This window comes from Scatophagus argus, chromosome 7 (genome assembly GCF_020382885.2).
Source record: "Scatophagus argus isolate fScaArg1 chromosome 7, fScaArg1.pri, whole genome shotgun sequence".
In the NCBI taxonomy this organism is placed as follows: Eukaryota; Metazoa; Chordata; class Actinopteri; family Scatophagidae; genus Scatophagus; species Scatophagus argus.
In genome coordinates, this window is record NC_058499.1 from 5,638,704 (window position 1) to 5,656,046 (window position 17,343).

The 17,343-nt window shown below is 38.5% G+C and overlaps 1 protein-coding gene across 2 annotated transcripts in view; it reads left to right on the forward strand.

Moving 5' to 3' along the window:
- The window catches only part of peak1 (pseudopodium-enriched atypical kinase 1), a 94,954-nt gene that overhangs the window by 20,798 nt on the left and 56,813 nt on the right, over positions 1–17,343 (forward strand). The gene's annotated exons all lie outside the window — the stretch shown is intronic.

Genomic DNA, 17,343 nt, shown 5'->3' on the forward strand with positions numbered 1-17,343 from the left:
GATAGAATATATCAAAATTTAGAACAATACTAGAATAAAAAAATAAGACCATTTGTATTTGAGCACTGGGAGGCCCTAAAATGTGTCATGTTGTGTCGTTGTCGTGTCTATGACTGAAGCGAGGGAGAGGTCATAAACATGTCTAGGTTTGAATGCCCCAGTACCACAATGATAAGATGTGTAATTTTGGGTGTAATCTAAGTGTTAGTCAATGAAACAATGTTTCTTTAGTATACACCTCACCTTCTCTTGCTGGGAAATGATTTCATCTTTTCTGACTTCACAACCAAGGTATTTCAAAATTGTAGCTTCACGTCTCCTACAAAAGCTCAGCAGCTATTTCTGGCAATGTTTTGTTTTTGTTCTGTTTTGGTAGTTATTACCACCTCTACTTTGATGACTGAGACTGCTGTGTTGTGTTGTCTCAGTAAGTCCCTCTGCATTTAATGCCAACGTGGTTGTCATTTCACATTCTCACTACATATTTTCCATTCCTTTTCTCCTCCTCCCCCTGACACATTTGATCTGTCTGGTTTGTTGTTGTGTCTTGCAAACATACTGTGCCCTTTTGCTACAAGGAGAAAGTTTCAGCAGTAGATGTCAGCTGGATTTTCCTTTGTTTTTAGTACTGAAAGTGATCATGTGTAGTATACAATACATACAGTAGCACCTCTTTGTGTTTATTTCTGTGTAAATATTTATGTATGCTGTATATGCTTTGATTTATTTCTGTTTTTTAGGGTATTCAGGTTTAATTTTTAATTTTTATGGATGTTTTGAATGTTCTTCGTGTATGAAAATGGTTGTGTAAAAGAATAACGGTTTCAGTGACTTTCAGAAGTTTTAAAAGTGCTGAATCCATTAATGATTGAGATTTATGATGGTATGATGGTGTTATTTTGTTGCTATGGTTTTTTTCCACTAAAATATTGAAAATGAAATGATAACTAACTATAGTAGTTCAGTGTTTCAACATGTAAAAGTTTAGGTTATCGGTGCACTGCGATCCAGCAATTGTGCCAGTGTCATGTGCCCTATGAGGTCTTTGATGATTCCAAGGTCTAATTAGTGCCATAGTAAAATCCACCATTTGTCTTTAGATGGACTTTGAAATGGCTTGAGCATAATTGGTCTTGCCAGCTCTTTGACTGAGGTCTGGTCAAGCACCACACATTGCATGTTCACAGGGTCCCTTTGATAGACCCTGCGCTATCCAGTCTCATGGAGTATCAGAGGGATCTTTACAGGGGAGATAATTTGACTGGGTTGTCTTTGCCTTAATTATCTTCTAAATGCTGATTCATTGATAGTGAGAGCAGTAACTTGAATGTGCTCAAGAGGATGTAAGAATGTGGCATCCACATTTCTCCTTGGTTTCCTCTGGGGAACATAATTACTGTGTTTTGGGATGGGGGGAACTGCGGTGCCTTGGGTAGTAATTACCCACAAACATATGATAGCAGCAGAGTTAAAGTCATAGCTGGATTGTCAAAGTCATCATGCGCTGTAGTGCAACGATATTCATTGATGCTTTCTCGTCGAGATTCCATAAAGTAAGCTAAAATTCAAAATGGAAAATATAAGTGTCAATTGACATGTTCAACGATTCAACGTGAAGAGCAGCAAAAATGTAATATATATGCAGTCCATCACTGGTGTCAGTATTGCTACAGTACAGTTTAAGAAAAGGAGAAAATGGTACAGTTGATTTAAAGTTCAGTAAGATAAAGTATGATTTTGGACGACATGCGCAAAATGTATTCCAAGTGGTGAAAGTCTTCAAAATGTCCCTCCAGTGAACATATTTATATATCACACACACTAATCTCATCTGAACATGCTTAAGGAGATAATTCATTAATTTGTCAATTCATTAAGCCCATTAACATCTGTGGCATGTGCAGAAATTGGGGTGCATTTTTGGACTTTTGATACTCGCTGTGCAGCTACGCAGTCGTTACATGCTTCCATCGGTGTTTCCAAAAGTCACTCAACTAGTTAAATTTCCATGTGAGATGCTTATGACTAAAGACAATGAGATTTCATCAGTGTCAGTTGTTATAAATGGTAGAATATCAGCTATGGCTTCAAATAAAACCGGAAAAATTTGTTGTTCACTTGATGTGTTGTGTTTGCATGTCTGTGGCTTTACTACGGAAGCCAAGTGCAGCATTCTAGGTCCCCATGGAGTTTCTAGCCACTTTGAAAGTCAGTGCATATTGACTGGCAGTTTGTATGTATAGATCCGTCAAGATTACACTCTGTTGACTCATGGAAGCTCTTTAAGTTACTCTGCTTATTGATTGCTGCATTTCCCCGCCGTGATTGTCCTCAATAAATGGATTAGGATGTGCCCTGTGCTTTTTGCCTCTAGAGTTACCACTTCAACGGTGCTCACTAAAAGTGCCCTTGCCATCTTTCTCCAACAGTAAACAATGCAAAGTTTTCCCATTAGGTCCCCATTGATAGGGTTTTAAATCAATTAAGCCACAGAATGTATCTAACTTCCAGGAAATGTAGTATGAAAGTGGAAAGAGATATACATTGGATGACGGTCTGTCCTTGGAGCCCATTGTGTCAGTCAAGCCAAGGTCAGCAGAAATCAATAAATGACTGGGTGTTTGAAACATGTATTCCCATCACTCTCCTCTTTTGCACCACCCTCTCATTCCCTGACTTTCCCTGAAGGCTGCACTAAGTGGACTGTGGATACCAGCAGCTGTTGGAGTTCTCATCAGTGTACCTCAGAGAGTGAAAGTGAAATTCACTGAGGGAGTAAGAGAAATCTGAAACATCAATACCGAATGATCTGTGGGTCAGCTGTCTGCTTTAGTTTTTTTATCCCTTAGTCAGAGGGATAATCAACGTCACCTACAAGTTCATTGCAATTTTATATACGATTTTGTTCTGTTTTTTTCAGTCTCAGTTCAGGTCAGGTTATAGATATGGATCCTCTGTGGGCTAAAATCCTGAGCTAAGCAGACGCAGAACAACTTACTGAAAGATTACTTTAGTACACATTAGCAGTTGATTGGAGTTGCTCTTGTTGAATTTTGATTTATATTCCCTTAACAAATGAAGAGTTTGATTTTTTTTTTAAAAAAAAAGTCTTCTCTCCTTCATCCTAAGAACATTGACTACATTTTTGAATATTTTTCTTGCTTTCTCTTGCCACCAAAAAGCTGATGGAACAATGTTGAAGTGGTAAAATGTCATCAGTTTGACGTGACGAACCTTCTAGGTCCAATGGTAGTCTTAGTAGATTTAAGCAGGCTGTTCAAAATGGTTTGTGAAGGGTGGGTTGCAGTCTCCCCTAAATTCCACGAAGCTGTGACCCCCGTCCCCTCCACGCTGTGTGCTATAGTTATCCCAGGCCTGTTTCAACTTAGTTATGGCAGGAATGTGCCATTGCATGAGAAGAGGTCATTGCTCCTCATGGCCTGCCATGGCTCTTCCAAAATCCTTAGTCAAGGCTGCCAAGATATGGCCATGCTTTCCCACGCACACAGCTACCCATCCCATTCATCAAAGAAGAATGTTGATATTTATTATGCAGGGAATTTAACTTTATTTTTTCTGCTATTGAGAGGAAATATCAATGTTATCCTTTTCTTTGAAGCTCTACTTACTCATGCAGCCTGGTTTCTAAATAAACATTTGCTCCAGTTTATTGTTCTCATAAATGAATAACTTGTTTTCACTTCAAATCAGCCTTAGATTTTTTGTGGTCACGCTGTTTTATGTTATATTATTTTACAAGAGGAAAAGCTCCAGAGATGGCAGTGTTCATCGATCGCCTGATCCACTTTGGTTCCTTGGGTTCAGACTTTAAGATCCTGACACCTATCAGATGGTTTGAGATGAAATTTATAATGGATATTCAAGGACCCTGGAGGATACATTCTGATGAGTTTCCTTTCAGCAGGTCAAAGTTTTCACTTATCCTATCAAATATCTCAACTTTTACTACATGGATTGGCAGAAATTATCCATGGCACCCAGTCAACCTCACAGAGCTCCTAGCATGGCAGCTTAGTCTCATAATAATTCTTGAGCTGTGGCTCACATAGAGCTCTACACAGAGCTCTCCCCCCAAAATGCCACCAAATCCTCCCTAATGTATTGCACTGCAGCCTCAACATGTTACGTCATTTAAGATGCTTTCCCACATCCATCTTAACCCATAAATGTGGTGGCAATTTTCTGTGTCTCCCATCATGTGGGATTAGAAGCTGGGGTCAATTTACTGTACAAGATGCTGTGAGTAATTATCCAGCACAGGATATTCCCAGTAAATCTTAAATCATTGGCCCCTGTGGGAACAAAAGCCACAGTCATAGGCAAAGAAAGGGATCAGTCAGTTTGGAGGCAAATTGGAATTCTGTCAAAATTATATTATCTTGATTACTCTGTGTTTCTGAAGTGCAGTGATTGATAATCACTGTAATGATAACAGCCAGTAAAATCACACTGTAGGTTCAGCTACAGTAGCTGGTAGTTTTTGCCCTCTTCGACTTGGTGAATGGTTGTTTCCATGGGTTGCTTGAACATAGACTTTCTCTTATTATAATGACACTGAATGCAATTCTATCATGGACATTGCTTGTTTCACTCTGTCTGCCAACCGCAAATCGGCACTTAAGGGTCTTGAAGGGGGGAACTCCCTGACTTTTGAAAACAGATCTGGTTACTTCAAATTGTATCATGTAATCGGTGTTAAAGATTTATTGGCTACTTGTCTGGCCAAAGACTTTCAACTTGATCTGCTTCAGGCCCTTTAGTGTGACCACCTATTGTTTCCCATTTTCTCTGCCTGGCTCTATAAACAAGCTGAAGTGTCAGCTGTTCAGACTCTGCACCTCCTGTGTGGGTTGTGTATCTGTCTGTACATCACCTGACCACTAAAACTTAAACTTGTATTCTGGCTGTACAGCCATGATGTCTGAGTGTGTCTGACAGAGGAATATTATAGTGTAAGGGTATAATATATTTTTAATAATAATAATAATATATAGTAATAATTTAATATAATATATATAATATAATAATAATTAATAATATATAATTTTGTACATTTAGACTTTGCACATTTACTTCAGTGTTTTTTTTCCACTATTATGCTTCAATTTATGTAACATTATTTGCAACATGAGGGAATTTTTACCTTTTTTTAATTGCCTTAATAATGCTGCAGTTGCTGTAGGCGTGTTTCAGGGCTTAATCTGTTGAATTCAATCTAAAATCTCTATCTTATACTCTCGGGACCTTTGAAAATTTTTTGGTCGCCTTTGACAAATACAAACTTTGGAGTTGATGGAAAACAATTGGAAAAGTTTCACCTAATGATTTCAACATCGTTGATGAACAGACAGCTTGACAGGGTCTTTCACTTACCACCAGATTTGTGTGCACACAGGCATGCACACACAAAGTAATACATAATTGATGTAACTCAGTATTGAAGGTGATGTGCAAGCCCAGATAAGGAAATGATAGAACATTGCCTGCAAGGGATTTATCATCCTGTCAATCACATTATAACTGAAACTAGAACCTTAACACATATTATGCTGCACTGGCTTTATCGACAACCCAGGCGCTATCCAATGAATGTGATGGCTGAAACTGTATGATCCTATTTCACTGGAAGCAGGCTCAGGGCTTTGTAAAAAATTGGTGTATAATGTCATGTAAACTTTTGCCTCCCGGAAGACAACTTTCTTTAAAGAAAGGTGGAGGAGGTGGTTGGTTTAAATAAACGGAGCCTCCTGCCTTCAGAGTTAGTTATTGTATAATCCCTCTGTCTCATTCTGATTAAGCCTTAAAAAATTCTGTGTATAAATCCTGACCATTGTCAGTCCTTTCTTGTTGTGACTCTACAACTGGCCAAACCCTCTGCATCCCACCCTGTAATGCATGTTTTTTCAGCTGTGTTTACATGCCAGCTCCCTGAAACTGAAGGGTGGGGTGAATGCCTTCCTCTGTAGCAGACTTCTGACATCTGTCAGGACTCAACTTCATTCATGTTTCTGTTTAGCTGTTACATGACACATAAAGCAAGCTGCTTGACAGAGTTTAGAAGTATTTAAATCAGTAAAATATGTCTGGTCATTATTTAAGGAAAAACCAAAAAGGTTCAACCTCTGTTGAATTAAAAGAAAGAAAAAAAAAAGTTTTTCAGTACAGTACAGTAATGAATTTCCACCTCATAGCTTAAATCTTGAAGGGACAGTCTCGTAATTGCTGTTTATCATCTAAATAATAGATAATAATAGCTGAGATAGATTTATAGTACCTCATTATTTTGTAAACGAAGCTGGACGTTAATGTATTACTCAACCCTGCCTAAAAAATTGAGTTTGGTGGATAAATAAAAATTGGAAAGGCAATAAAGATATACTCATAATGTTCACCTTCCCCTTTCCATACAAGCATATTTTCTCCATAGCAAATAATACACACTAGTCAGTGAGTTGGCAGGGAAGGAAAGCATCTGCATGCATTATTGATGAGTATGAAAATTGAGCCTCTGAGCTAATAGGTCTGTGGCGTACAGCACATTTTGTACTCTTGATCTATGAGAGTTCACTCCTTGGCTCTCACCCCACACTCCTGCTGTTATTGATCATTTGTGCTCTAATTCGGCCAGTCTCATTCTGAATAATGTGCATTCTGTATGCATGTAATGTACTCAAGCCATGACCTGGGAAATATAGATTTTGTAGGAGAAGGTAATATGTAGCGATAGATCACCTCAGAGGGTCAGGCAACCCTCGCAGTGATGTCAGTATGGTCACCTTTCCTTCCATCTTTTAATATGGCATAAAAAAATTCTATAAAACTATATGTAGACATATATTTTTAGTAGTTTGAAATCTCCCTAAAGGTTGCACTCAATCCCTGGAATCATGCATAGGTTTACACATGTGATTTTTAACTTGTTTAAGCAAGCAAGTAAGTTAGCACTCTAGTTCACAGGCTTCTGTGGACCGGCAGCAATTAGTCGGTCACTGTTTGTTTTCAGCTTTGTTGGATATGAAGTTAAACTTAAAAAGAACTTTTGCATAGGTTGTATTGTAAAAATAAATTATGCATCATTATTATTCTTTCAAAATATTCCTTTTAGTTTGTGCAGTATGAAGGGGTGAAAGAACACCTGTGTTAGAGAGCAACAGAATACAGATTGTTAGTGGTGTTTGATTTAACTTTAAACGTCAGTCTTGTGTGCAATACAAATTACTTAGGTAAAATTTGGAATATCAGTTGAATGCATGCAATGCATTTGTTGAAAATGTTTCTACATTGGAGTTGCACTATAAACCAGTCACACAGTATCTGATTACAGTGACTGAAAGAGGAACCAGAAGAATAGCACATAAGATAAAGTCAATTCATCAGTCGTCTTTTAATACAACCATTTAGTTCAAGCCATCATGACGTGACTGGCTGTTTTTATAATGAAGACAGACAGTGTTGGAAAATGAGTGTACCTCTGACAAAGGCAGAAACCACATGAGGGCTCAAACTGCTAATGCCATCAAGATGTTAACACTGAGCTATGTCACTGAGGAAGAATGAGGGATGATTAAGACAGACTTATTACCCAGGGAGAAGTGTACCTTCTTTGTTTCTGTTCTCATACCATGAGGTAACGTTACAAAATCAGTCTCATTAGGATTAAAGCTTTGTGTGTAAGTTATTGTGATTGCAGTTGTCATTCAAAAAGAACGTTTCTGCTGTCAGTGATGTCTTGTATGACCTCATTGTGGCTCAGTCAGCGTGAGAATAAACGAAATCTTTATTTCCCAACATGCACAGTCTAGTGATGCCTTAGTTTGCCCATTTGAGTTCAAATTCTCAGGCCTATTACTTTAAGGTCTGTAATTGCAGTTCTTTCCGTGATATTGTCATGTTTAAGTGAATAGCCAGAGTCAGAAGAATTTAAATGAACTAAAATATATTTTGAACCTGTGTCAGTTGAGGAATACAAACAATGAAAAAGGCTGCAGCTCGTAATCACATATCCCTGTGGAGCCCTGAGAGAAAGTTGAGCCCAAAGAATGCTTTTCTTGTCTTGAGGGATGACTTATCTGCAAAAATATTACGTGAACTTAGTTCTGCATCTCATAAAAGCTGAGATTATGATTTTTCCTTGCAGTGTCACAAGGTAATAACTTTCTGTCCATGGATTGATAGTCTGTCCCTTTTCTTTGGAAACTTTGTGTGTTACCCCTTGCCAGAAGGCCCTCAGAGCCAAATCTGTCTACGGATGCCAAATGGCCAAAATTAAATTCGATTTTAGAGAGCTTGGCAGGGGTACAGGAAAAAGTGGAAACTATTTTAGGAGAGAAAAGTGGGGCAGAGTTAGAAATTGAACAGAAATATAATATCTCTCTCAATATCCTATCAAGGTGAAACTTAGTGTCAAGTAAGGTAAGTCTGAGAAGCAGTATTAAATCCACTACAGGGGTTTTTTGTTTGAGAAAGTCTGAATGTGACCCAATCTACACATTATAAAATTAATTCAAACCATCCAAGTGTAAGATCATATCATTAAAAAAAAAAAAAACTGTTGTCACACCCTCCACCCCACCAAAATACCTCGGTTTCCCCTCCCGCTACTGAACTAGTCAGGAAGTGCATACCTCATGGAGCGAAGGAGAACAGAAGAGAACGAACACTGGGAGACTATGATCATCAAAAACGTTTGTGCTATTTAATTTTGGGAATATCACGGATAAAAGGGTGTGAGGGCCATCTGGTGTGCCGTCATGCACTTCTGTGGAAACTAAAGGAATATCCAGAGGCAGTGAATTCATCACATCCTCTTATATATCAGTTTCCAGATAAATTCTGGAAATGGCAGTTCACATATCATCACTGTGTTTTTCATCTTGTCCTCAGAAATGCACACATTTACATTTGGCCACCTGGTTGTTTTGTTGCTCAAGGAAATGAAACATGTTTGAGGATCATTAGTTGCAGTTTTACACTGCAGTTTGCAGCAGCAGCCTTGTTTCTTCAACTACTCAGAATCTCTGACTAATGCTACAGCATGGCACATAGCTTGCTAAGAAGACACGGCAGTCACAGTTTTTGCATTATTTTCCTTACTTTTGTCAGGATTATTTTTCAGCACTAAATATTTAGTCTATACCTGTAACTCACATCTATCTTAAAACCTGATTCATCCTAAAATCACACTCAAATCTGGTGTATTACTGGTTTTAAAAAAAAGTCTGATTCTCATTCTAAATGTTGTTGGTCTCGTGTAACATGATGGACTGCACTGGTTTAAGCTCATCATGACATTTCAGAGAATAAAATTCACCGCAGCCCAGAGCTGCATTGTTATGAATCCCCAAACCCTGTCAAGTTGCAATGTGATACGTCTCTTAAAGCCTTCGTCGGCTGATCCATGGTTCTGGTGTTGTGGTGTCCTGTTGGTGCATGTCTTCCACAAGCTCAGCTGTTGATGGAATGCAAGGCTGGTGGAGTTGAAATATTTCTCAGCAGACTGGCATAGATATGCAACATTAGAGTGCACCACTTCAGGCCAGAGCAAAGCATTGAAGCATGTCTACAGGGTCTTTAATAAGCTTCCCAAAACAGAATTTGCACTGTGTTGGAAGCTGCGATAACAGTGCTTCACATGTGTAAATGGAGGATTGGCACAATTATAGGGAACTTGAATAACAGGGGTTCGATTCAGAATCAATTCTCAATTCTAGATGATTATTGATTCACTAGAAAGAATAAAAACGGCACTAGATAGAAATGCCTCAAGTGACAGCCGCGGCATTATGTTTTCAGGTCGTCTGTCCATCCGTTCATCCCATTCTCACGAACACCATATATCAGGAACACCTTGAGGGAATTTCTTCAAATTTGGCATGAACTTCCACTTGGAGTCCAGGATGTACTGATCAGACTTTGGTGGTCAAGGTCACTGTGACCTTGAAGTGATGACATTTTGTAACCAGAACAACATCATCTTTCTGTGAAGGAAGTTTCTCAGACTTCTATATTGTCTCACTGCACATACGTTATGTAAAAGAATCTGCCAGTGTCTTCCTTTGCAAACTAGTCTTTAGCAAGGCCTCCGTGCTAAAGAAAATACATACATGCAATTTCATTTTCCACACGGCTTATTAAATTGTATCTACAGTGCTTCACAAATCCAGTTTTCATGGTGATCTACAGTGGAGCTACCATGACTTTCCTCATTTTTGGGTAGCTGGTGAATATTACGAATTACACATCAAAGGGCTAATTTGGGCCTGACAGTCTATAAATAGAACTGAGCGACACAAGGCTATAACATGCAGCAAGGATTGCCTTTGCTCACTGTTCTAATGACTTCATTTCTATGCATTAGGGGAGCAGCACTGATGGATTTTGATGTCTTGCTGAGCCTTATGATGACTCAAGTCATCACATCAAGAGCACTCATTGTGAGGGTAGAAGTATTTTGCTTCAAGACAGCCCTGTGCCTTTACAAGTACTTCGAAATTGATATAATGACTTTCACAGACAGTCTCCAGATTTTTCTCTTCCACTTAACAGAATAACTATGCATTGTTATTTAAATGAAAAAGGCAGACCCATCTTTCTGACATCCTATCCAGAACTCAAGCTGATAGTTGAGATTATTCAGTGTATTCTTATTTCTAATGTATTTTTTAGCTTGAAATTCGGACCTGCAAACCACTTTCTTAATAATAAAAAAATGTCACTGGCATAAACACGTAGATCTTGTGGCATATGAGCTGAATCAAAACGCTTATTGTTTTCCCCAGCATTGACATGTAGCTCTTCAGAAAATTCCCCAGCGTTTTCTTTCCAGATCACAACTTCATGTTGTGTCTAATACGTGTGTTAATGGATGTTGAGTGATATGGCCTGTGTGTTGCACTGAAGTTACAGAGATTCACGACTAGTCATCCTGGCATTCAGCAGAGAGAAATACTCAACTCAGAAAAAGTGAAAAGAAACACAAGGACACCAATGTAAAAGTTGCGAGGACAAGCATTTGTTATCCCCTTTTCTTTGACAGGAAGCGGGTGGAATGATGCTCTTAAACCTAATTCAGTTGAGCTTAGCTACACAGTGTTGCTCAGTATGGTGGATGAGTGGATGAGGATTATGCCTTTTGCAGAGTACCTGCAACAGCTGTAATGAACAACATGTATATTTTCCCTCTTTTAACACAACAGCGTGCACGAGAGTGTTTCATTTACATGTTGAAAATGTTTAAGTGATCCCCTTAGAAGGATTCACTTTCAGAAATATCACCTTTTTGTCTAATTTTTTTAAAGATGTGTGCACCGTATTATTGGATAGGTTTTTCCCTTTTCTTCTTTTTGGATATCATCCATCCTGCAATCTATAGTGGAGACAGATGGGAGAGAGAGTCTCGTCTTAATGGCTTTTGCCATTCTTTGTATTCTCTCAGTGCATCTCCGCCTCTTTCTGTCTCTCTCTGTTTCTCTCTCTCTCCCTCTCTGTCTTTATTTCTCAGAGGATCCTTCACAGGTTTTTTTTTTTCATGAATATAGTCCAAGACAGGCCCTCAGAAACCTGCGGCAATCAACCTGGAGCAGGAAGCCAACACAAGGAGGCTATACGGAGGGCATTATTCTGTACTTAATAGTCATGACACACTTCTGTCTTTCTTGTCACCCCTCCCTCTACTTCTGTTCATCTCCCCTAACTGCTGTTGATAGGAACTCATTGCTTTTGCTTGGGGTATTCGTTTCTCTCTCCAGACAGAGTATTCGATTCCATTAAATGCAGTGCCAGAGATTTCTTTTGACATGTTTACAGCTTGTAGAGAAACAGAGTGCTCAACTAATGTGCAAAAATGAGAAATTCTGTGGTGAGTAGAAAATCTTCAGATGATGAGAGTTGTTATACTTTGAACATAAGGAGGATTTGAAGTTTGTAATGAGGTGATTTCTCAAATGTGTATATTTAATGTCTACTAAATGGCATATGTTTATAGTCAGCATAGTCTTATCAAGAAGCACCCTGCTAATTTTGTTATGTGAAGGCGAGTTAGTAGCCAGAAACAAGCCCATTAGTGACACAAAAACAAAAAGTAGAGACTTTCTGTTATATGACTATTTTGGTATAAACATTTACCTGCCAGTGTGGTGGACAGCCTTGCCAGAGTTACTCACCAAATGAGAAATTACATTTCCTTGAATGCTCTTCTTCTACTCAAACCTATAGCCCTATAATGGAAAAGTAAAAACTCATAGCAGTGTCATGTATCAGATTCATCAGTAATAGCTGATTGTACAGTATTCCTGTAGAGTATTTCACGAAAATCATCTCATATCAGTAGTATTATATGACACATTATTAGCACAAAAAAATAGGTAACTGAAAACAAAATGTGTGTGTGTGTCAATCACTCACATGTCTAAAAACAGACACAGCAGTTGAAACTGGAAAAGCTCAAACTTAATGTCGTCTCACTTGTGAAGGCAGATGAAGTTGTGATTTAAAATAGATTATGAGAAGTGGAACTTTGACAGTCTGTTCATGTGTAAAATGTAAGTAAGTCTTTGTTTCATAGTGCGTGTTGGTTATGCAGAATAGAAGGCACATTTAAAAGTCAGTAACACACATGCAAAAAAATTCCCCTACTGTGAAAAACCTCGTGTATATTCTGATGATGATGGAACAAGCTGTGTAGTAATGTGTTCTGATTGTGAGATGTAAACACGCTGATCTGAAGCGGATGAACTGCTGACAGGATAAAGGATGAAAGTGACAGTATCAAGACCTGTAAAATCAGTCCTTACAAACTGATAAAGGATTACAGATCAAATCTGGACCCGTATGCAGGAATCAGAACTAAAGCATGCCAGGCAGGATGGCGATAGCACACTGTGTTGATTCTGGTCTTCTGGTGATACTGGTACTGTGCTCTTGACCACTCACAGATTTCTTCTGTGTAGCTGTAGGATTGTTTGTATGATTCGCATTCAGCCAAACTGTTGTTAATCTCGCTCTGACTGAATAATTCCAGCTTATTTTTCTTGTTTATATTACATTTTTTAGCTATCATAATATCTCATCTTTATGTAGATGAAAGGAAACTGAGCTTACACTGCCTACCCTGGTTTCATTTTTGTACGTTTGTGTATTTCACATCATTTTTGCTGTCATAGAGATGAATCTTGAGGCTGGACAAGGAAAAACTAAAGTGCACTGCATAACAATGATTTCAACAAATTTACATTTTTTGGAGGCTGATGTTCCTAAACAGTTAGGTACTATTTTATGCTTGAGAGTCAGCTCTTGATACTTCACCTGGATGTAATAAGACTTGAATAAGAAAGAGAAACACTTGGCCTCACTAAATTTGTCATCGTGCAGTATATTGGAAAATGAATTACGATCAAGTGTGTGAATGAAAAACATCACTTTGTGTCAAAGTGCAGACTGACACTGTGAATGAATTGCTTTGCTTTATCCCCAAATTAAGCAACCTCTAATGAGGCTCAGTTGGTATTACTATGAAATGTCACTTCTGTTGACACGATGCAGGTGTGACAGTCAAATTTAATTTAATTAGCGGTGCTCCTGTGGCCAAATGAGGCAGAGATATATCACATTGGTTCCTAAGGTAACGGTTGCATGGTGCTCTCCAGTATTTCAGCCATACATTTGTATTGCTTGCTGCCTCAGTCCGCCTATAAATTCACAAGCATATAAAGAACTAGTTTTATAAATCTTTCATCGACATTGCTGCTTTTCTTTTTCTGCTTTTTTAGCAAAATTACAGATTACTGAGATGTTTAATTGCATTCACCTGATCTATACAAAGTTGTGATTTGTTTGCAGAAATTAGTTCAATATACAGCCAAGTTAAAAAAAGCCTTCCTGTTTTGTTCTTCAGCTTCCAAATGATTTTGAATAAAGAATCCCCTAAATTTTAGGTTATTAAAGTACACATGGTAGCTTAATGTAAGGAGGCAACACAAGGGAGAGGGAAGATAGGGTACAAAACATGTCTAATATCTGGACTTCGTGGTCCCCTCATTTTCTCATAGGGCAGTTGCCCTTTTAAAGGATGAGTTTTTTAGCTTTTCCACATGTGTGCATACTTGAACTATTTTGAACTATGTTTGTGTTTCATCAGTCTCACCACTTTATATTCTCTCCTTGGTATCAGATAAGCCTTCCTTCTTTTTCATGACATGATGCCTTCCTCTGGTTCAGCGAAATATGTTAAGACTTATCTGTTGTGATTGCTCTGAGATGCTGGCCTTTGCCCTTAAAGTAGGAGGGATTCTGTGAGTTTGTCAGTTACTTTTTAATAAGATCAAAAAGCCATCTGAAATATTCATTTTAAATCATTTCCATCATCTTGTAGAGTTAAATTACATTGTCAATGATTTATAATGGTGACACACATGTAATATGTATATACTAAAAATGATTCGCACTCCCTCAGATGTATCTCATCATCAACATTGTTTAAGACATGAATGGCTTTAAATTTGCATTTTATTCTACAGCTGTAGTGTATTATTAAAAAGATTATTAAAAACAGTTAAAGGAAGAATGTAAATGATACCATAAAATGAAGGTGGGAGTTGTAATACCATGAAGTTGTTATTCCTATAGTCAAGCATAGTTCAGTTACTATTTCTTTACAAGAACACCTCGCTTGACAGCAAACAAGACTCAAACTTTGAATATCACTAGACTGTAACATCCACAACATGTAGCTTCTTGAATATGCAAACACGACAGCCGTGACACCTCTTTTTCTCTTTTTGCTAGTTTTCTCTTATTCATGAGCACACTCCATATTTGTTTGTGTTACATTTTCAGGCTTACCTCTTATTTTCCTCCAAGTCGTCTCTTTTTTTTTGTTCCCTCTGTGCCTTCAGCTCATTCGGACACATTTGGTAGCCCAGTCTGCACAGGCTGGAGTGACTCCATTCACATCTGTCACAGGACTTTATTAGCATTTGAGACATTTCTAATTTTTGTCTTGCTTTCAGTCTAAGTTAACTGTAACCGTATATATTTATCCAACCTGAGGGATGATGTGTCTGTTCAAGGAAAATAAAGAACATTAATAACATGTGAAGTTATACTTAGACAATTATGTTTATTGTTATTTCATTTATTTGTGTTTCTTGATTTTGACTAGACCTTATTTAAGATGAGGTCAGGGTGTGTTTTTAGGCATGCTAACAGTTTTAGCGGACCTGTTTTTAGAATTTAAATATATTTACAATTCAGTTTTAAAGCTGAGTGAGTTTGCCATTTGCCCTTTTGGTTCAAGTGCACCTCTCAAACCGTTCACAGATGCTGTCTTGTTTGAATCATGTGAATGCTGTGCATACTGTCCTTTATAATCTTATCCTGGAGTTCTTCATCCTCCCCTTGGTCTAACAAACCAGTCACCCACTCAGTGAACTGCCTCTTATCTGTTATGGTCATGGTGATGTACAGCATGTGGCTGGTACACAGTGGCTGTGCATGTCAGCAACCTTTTAGCTTGATTGCAAGACTTAACACACAAGTCCATGCTCACCACTTACGGGAAATACAAACCAGTGTACATCACATTTATTAACTGTCTTGAGGCTCTTACACACTCTTGTCAAGAACCAAATTCCAATTTTGAAGCATATTTTCAACTAAGCCATGGTGCTTTTAGCGATTATATATTGTGTTTTTGCAGCATATATGTATATGTGTCTGTACATTCACTGATGAGAATCTGTTAATGGACAGAGACTTACAGCGGGTTATACAACAAGCTTATTATAGTAAATAGTTTTGCTCGAGGAAAGATATTTTCACAGGACACACTGCTGCTGTTTATGCCTTTCCATGCCGTTATCTTGGATTGTATATCTTCATTTTGTTTTTCTAAATTGCCCAAATAATATTTCAGTTTTTACTTTGATTTCCATGAATGTGATGTGGCTCAGAGAGTCTTCCTAGTCAAAGATTCCAACTGCAAAGTTTACAGAAGGTGTGAATGCATAAATCTGGAAAGTAATTGTAATATCATAAAAGCCCCAGGGTAAATGGATTTACCTTAGAATAATTTAGACAGCTTCTCATTTCTGCCCGTATTACTTGCAGAGCTCTAGCACTCCAACACTGCATAGAGAGGCTGAAAACAATCCAGTGCTTTGCCATTATCACTTTCAGTCACCCAGCTCCCCAAGCTCAACCTCACTGACGCAGAAGCCCTTTCATATGCTTTGATCCTGTTAATAATTATTTGCCATGCAGCCGAAGAAGGAGGGCAGATTGAAAAAGCACCAGAATGCTATTCACTGATAATGGCAATGAGAGAGGGAGCATAAGTCTTGGAACATTTTGTGGAAGGAGTTTCACCAACCCTATTTTGTCCATTTCCACTAAATATGACAAAGCAGAGAATGGCCTCAGTGCCTCATCTGAAACTGTCGGTATACGCCAAAAGGCAACAATCCTGCCCTAGATAAAGAATAGTTGAATTTATAGTCGAAATAGTCAAAAAAAGGTGAGGTTACAGTGAAGTTACTGATATTATAATGCATCACTCACTGTCCTTCTCCTTTCCATCATTTATTTTCTTCTGTTGATGATGTCTTTTTGATGAATTCTGAGTGCCTTATCTCCTCCCTGCTGTCCTTTGCTGTTGGAAAATTTTCTCTCCCGGATGGGCGCCTTATCTGGCATTTCCCTGAATGGGCTCAGACCATCCCTACTGGTCTGCTGGCAAGGTCGGAAAAGGAAAGCATTGGCTGGGGGGCGAAAGCGAGCCAAGGAGCTCAATGGCTTCTTCATCCTCCTCTTTCCACTGGGGTTGAAGATAGATTACTATGACATTCTTACATTTCTCCATAGATACTGGAGCTCATATTGGCCTCTTGTTGGCTGCTGGGGCCATGATCAGAAAGCGAAAATGGTTGTCAGGTTTCCAATGAGAGGCATGAAGCTTGCTGTTTGATGTAGGAATTTGCTTGGGAAAACATGTAAAGTATAACAAAGAGCTTAACTATCACCCGTAGCCAGACATTTGAAGGTGTTTTCTCCACTCAGACAATCCGCATACCACAAAACCTCCTAACCACCAATGCAGCGTTGACTGACAGGATCGTAATGCAGTAGGACACAGTAATTGCAACTGTGACAGCACCTCACACCTCATTGGTTCATGAAACTTGTGAAACTTTCATCTGAGCTGCGGTACATGCCGCGTGTCCCTTCAGTTTATGACGAGAACAACCCCCCCCCCCCCCCCCCCCCCCCCCCCCCCCCACTTAGTTCACAGTAATTTAAATCATTGATTGATAGCCTAATCTTGTTTCT